We start from the raw sequence: 6,000 nt of genomic DNA, 5'->3' as shown, positions 1-6,000 counted from the left end.
TCACCGTTTTTAACTTCGACTTGTTTATTAACCGAAACTCTCCTACGTTTAGCCATCATTAAACTCTGTGCCATGTGGATCACAGCATCCACAGTAACCTTCTCGGCAGAAATCACATTCCCTTGAACATCCTCGGGTAGACCCTCGATATACCGCTCTATCCTGCGGGCTTCAGTTGGGAACATTTCAGGACATAAGGTAGAAAGCTCCAAAAAAACGATTGGTATAGCTTTCGATATCGGTTCCTTTAACTCTGAGTTCCCAGTACTCAGCCTCGAGCTTTTGGACTTGACTTCTTGGGCAAAACTTAGTGATCATCATGCCTTTGAGTTCATCCAATGGGGTAGTATTAGCATTATCTATTCCCACAGATTTGGCATGAGCAGTCCACCATGTCATAGCATTTCCAGTGAGTGAACTTGTGGAAAACTTCACTCGATCATTATCTCCGCAGTTACAGATACGGAAGATTGATTCTAGCTTTTCAAACCATCGGACCAGTTCTACGGCTTCTTCTTTTCCACTAAAAGTGGGTGGGTTACAGTTCTTAAAATCTTTATAGAAGCAAGTTTTAGAAGGAACATTATGATTGTTGTTGTTATTGTTATTGCCTTGGGCGGCCGCTAGCAGCAATTGAAATTGCTCAGTAGAAAGAGTGACATTTGGTATAAGATTGTTGTTGTTGTTACCACGAGTTGAGTGAGCCATTGATCTTCAATACATAAATACATTATTAGTTGAAGAATCAAGATGTTATAAGTTTACAATCATGATTTATAACGTTTGCACAACACACATAGGTGAATAAGACAATATGCTTAAATAAACACTTAACATTATTGGAAACGAGGCATTATATAAGCCTTTATTACACGAGTTTGGAATGGAAAAAGTTTAGGCATAAGCCTTTACATAGATGGGTAAATGGAAAATAGGAAAACAAAAGGTAGGTTTTAGTTCTTCTTTTTCTCGTTCTCAGCTTCCTTCATAAATTTCTCTATCTTTTCATTTTTCTCCTTTTGTTTCTCGTGGAGGTATTCAAAATTATCGTAGAGGTTAGTGATGCGGCTGTTGACAAAGTTGTTGTTGAAATCCTTGATAGCCAGTTGATGATTGATTCGGTTTTTCTCTATTTTCATCTTAGACTCAACTAGTTCTTGGAGGTAGGCAAGAGATTGCTTTCCCCAACGGGTATTCCGTTCTTCCTCAGTCTTCACTTTCATTACTGTCTCCATTACTTTGTCCATGTTATTTTTCACAAGTTTTTCTAGTTTTTCAGTTTGAGAGTCGAAGGACTCTTTGATGATTTCTTTCAAGATTGTGTTTTCTTTTTCTAGGTTGTTTAGACGCATTTCTATCCGAGCAATTTGGCGCCTACTATACTCTTTATTCTTATCACAACTTCGCTGAAGGTTGAGGATATCAGACTTCACCCTTACGTGTTCCATGTTATTACAAAATAATGGATCGGCTTCTCTAGTGGCGGCGGGTTCGGGTTGTTTTCTCTTTCGAGATGAGTTTTCAGATGATTCTTTAATAGGCTCTTCTTCAGGCTCATAACCTGAAAAGTCACTATCGTAGTTAGGGAGGTCTTGAAGAGCATTCCGTTTGGGAGTATTCATCGGTTGATGAGAGTTAGCAGTATTGGCATGATGTTTTCCTTTACTTTCATTTCTCGGGGTTGGATAATATTCGGGAGACCCACGCGAGTTGTAATGAGTGTTCGGGCTATAGTTCATTGGTGGTGAAGGAGGACTATAAAGTGGGCTTCGAACTGATTTTTCTGTAGAAGATCCTTCAGTATCTTTCTCAGCTAGTTTGAAAAGAGTCATTTTGTTTATTTGATGATAGCTTGACATCCTAACATTAAGATAGAGATTTTGATTAGATTTTTAAGCTAGGATTGTAAAGAATGAGAGGTAGGGTTGAACTCTTTGCTTTAACATTCTAAGGTAATCCTAAGTGATTTAAAGTCTAAGGCAGGAAAGGTTATAGTTTCCTAGATCGCTAAGGTACCCTAGCTAACAAGTAAGGCACACATAAAATGCAATCCTGGTTCTCTATAACAGCCTGGTTATGCTCTGATACCAATCTATCATACCCCCAGTTAGGGCCTGGGCGAAATGTGATTCAATATCATAATACATACCAACATATTATAAAATGAGAACAAATACTATATGAATAAAACCAAATTTGCAGCGGAAGGATTAATAATGTCGTTACAAGAATTATAAATTGTTCAAATGCAGAAAAGTAAATATGCGATAAGTCTTGATCCTAGCCAAGTAAGTCATCACATAAGCAGTAGATATAGAGGTCCTGATCATTCAGTACCTGAGACAAACATGCTAAAAGTGTCAACCAAAAAGGTTGAGTGAAATTCATAGGTTTAACAAATATGATTGACCGTTTGTTCTTAGACCACAAGATTTGTTATAAAAGTAGATCACGCAGATCCAAAAGTAGTACTGATTCGTGATATTTTAGACTAAACGTTTGTTTTGTTGCCCCGATGATAAGTTGACAGTACCTTATCACCATGTTTAAATCATTATTAAGTAATACAAAGACATCGCGGTCAAATGTATCGGGGACGTTACTCCCGATAGGCCTACCCCCAATAATTAAGAATGCCTTATCCTGAAAGCAATTAAAAAAATATCACTGTGGGGTCTTAGTAGCATAAGCTAGTCATAGTACAGTTTAGGTTCGTACTTGTGTCTAAGTTGTTTAAAGTATAAAAGCAGCATGTGTCTCACCCCAGTAAGTATAAAAAGTGCTATAGCAATAAGAGTGGGGCTATGAAAGTCACCTTAGTAATTCGATGAGGTAAAGTAATCCTTAAAGAAGAAGTATGGATGATCGAAGCACGGAATAAGTCAACCTAAGAATAAGTTGAGAATAGTTTAGATGTTTTTGCCCTTATTAAGATAAGTTTGAGTATTTTCTTTTATAGTAAGTTTAAAGAAGGTTTATCGTTTTGGAAAGGCTTTTCATACTAGACAAGCTTCCAATCTAACACTTTCAATTTAAAATGGCCTTTTTAGGTCATAGGTTTCTGAGCCACAGGATCCTTTAACTCGGTAATCCAAACTCTCCGCCTAGACTTTCGAGCGTCCATCCACTCGAGAAAGATCAAGATCTATACCCATCTAATATACCGTTCCAATACGTTTTTAGGTGCGTATAGGAATACAACACTTTAAATACTTTATACAATAAGTATTTACTTAAGTTCGATTGTATTATCGTTATTAAGATTGTTTGGTTTTTAAATCCTAATAATAAGTAGGATATATTTAAGTAGGTAAACAAGTGTTATACATAGAAATTGTGTTTTATGAATGGGTATGTATTAATATCAAGTTAATATGTATATATATATATATATATATATATATATATATATATATATATATATATATATATATATATATATATCTTATATTTTATAATATGTTGGTATGTATTATGATATTGAATCACATTTCGCCCAGGCCCTAACTGGGGGTGTGATACCCAGTTAGGGCCTGAGCGAAATGTGACTTAATACCAAACAAACCAACATATTATAATAAACGAAAACAATACTAAATGATAAAATTATCTTTATTGAGAGTACGCAGCGGAAAATGAAATGTCATTACGATGATGGAAGTAACAATAATGTAAGTGTTCAAATGCAAAAGTAAATAATGCGATATCTCTGGATCCTATGTCCAAGTAGCATCACATAAGCAGTAAGAAAGAAAGCTTAAATCAAACAGCACCTGAGACAAAATATGCTAAAGTGTCAACCAAAAAGGTTGAGTGAAGTTCATAGGTTTAACAAAAGTTTGACTGTTGTTTTAGACCACAAGATTTAGTTTGTAAAGTTGATCTCCCGCAGGATCAAAAAGTTATGCCAATGTGTGATAGTTAGACTAAACGTTCAAGTTTGCCCTAAGACAAGTTGTAGTTTATACTTGTCGGTTTAATTTCATTATCAAGTAATACAAAGACTTAGTCAAATGTATCGGGGACGTTACTCCCGATAGGCCTACCCCCAATAATTAAGAATGCATTTATCGAGCAATTAAAAATATCGCTGTAGGGACTTAGTCGGACATAGCCGGGTATAGCATAGTTTAACAGTTGGTACTTGTGTCTAAATTGTGAATAGTAAAAGTAGCATGTGTCTCACCCCAATAAAAGTAAGTAAGTTTGCTAGCAATAAAGAGTGGGGCTATGAATTCACTTTAGTAAGTAGAGAGAGATATTCCTCGGAATAGAAAGTTGACTGAGTGAGCAGAAAAGTCAACCTATTGACATTTAAGAGTAGTAAGTGTTTTTACCCAAGTTTAAGTAGATGTTTAAGTATGATAGTGTTGTAAGTATAGTTCGTTTTACTAAGTTTCCTTTCCTAGTAAGTTTCTATTTTTAGAAAGTTTTCACTTTTAGTAGATTTATTATCTTAGTAAGTTTCTATAACTAGAAAGTTTCTACTTTAAGAGTGTTTTCCATTTTAGGATACTTGCCGTATTAGATAAGCTTCTAATCACCCATTTCCCTTCGAATGGCCATTTCAGGTCTAGAGGCTTGAGCTATAGGATCCTTTTAAATCAGAAATCCAAACCCTTTCGCCTAGAGTTTCGTAGAAACCATTCGTCAAGAAAGTTCGAAGATCTATACATCTCTAATACATATCCCAAAATATTTTTATGTGTTATAATATAAGTAGTAGGTTATAGGTGTTAGTAATAGTAATAGTGTATACATGTTAATTAATAGTATAAGTAGTATTAGGGTTTCATTAATTAGAGTTAGTTAATTAAAGTAGTATTTTAATGATTAGGGTTTAGGGTTTTGAGGATCTAAATAATATGAATGTTAAGATCATGCACGAATATGATTATGAATATAAACATGAATTGAAAGAAAGATTTAAAAGTTTTAAGATTTTGGATCATACCTTGTTAATGATGATGAAGATTAACAAGAAACAAGAAGAAAACTTGGTGATGAAGATCAAATAACCCAAATAATGAAGAACACGCTTGAAAATTTTGATGAACACGAAGAACAAGCTTGAAGATCCGAATACCACAAGAGAGGGAGAGGGAGAGATTATTTTTGAGAGAGGATTTTGGTGTGATTTGTGAATGAGAAACTAGGAGTCTATGGGTGTTTATATAGTGCAAGTATTAGAGTGTTAGTCAACATAAGGATGTTCTAATTAATGATTTTATTTTATTTTATAATTTTTAGTCAACAATAGGTGGTACTAGTTTATATATATATATATATATATATATATATATATATATATATATATATATATATATATATATATATATATTATTTTTTAGTCAACATAAGGATGTAATTGTTTAAGATTCTTTAGTCTCATTATTATTATTATTATTATTATTATTATTATTATTATTATTATTATTATTATTATTATTATTATTATTATTATTTTTACATTACTACATGATAAGTATTATTTTCTTTTTACTAATTCATGACTTGTATATATATATTTTTATTTAGTTCCCAATTGTTTTATTATTTATATAAATGTCACTTTTTTATTTATTACTTATAGGTTATTAGTTATAATATTACATAAATGCATAAATTTTAATTAGCAGTGAGTGTCGACTAACAGTTTATTATTTTCATCTTTTATTAACTTTTCAATTATTGCACAAAGTTAATTAATATGTTTTATAACTCTTAACACTTAATAATTGTTGAATAAAGTTTAATCATTAAGTTTTAATTATATTGTTTGGGCATTTAATATTGGAAAAATATAGAATGGAAAAATGAGGGTCGTTATATTAAGTAATTAGTATTATTATCCAATATTAGAAATAAGATTATTAGTATTATTATTATAAGTATTATTATTATTAATAACATTATTATTATCATTATAAAGAAATTACAACTTTTTAATTACTATTATTATTATTATCATTATTTTTAAAATGTGTATTATTATTATTA

This window comes from Rutidosis leptorrhynchoides, chromosome 4 (assembly GCF_046630445.1).
Source record: "Rutidosis leptorrhynchoides isolate AG116_Rl617_1_P2 chromosome 4, CSIRO_AGI_Rlap_v1, whole genome shotgun sequence".
In the NCBI taxonomy this organism is placed as follows: domain Eukaryota; kingdom Viridiplantae; phylum Streptophyta; class Magnoliopsida; order Asterales; family Asteraceae; genus Rutidosis; species Rutidosis leptorrhynchoides.
The sequence above is the reverse complement of the archived record's forward strand: the minus strand, read 5'-3'. Positions refer to the sequence as shown.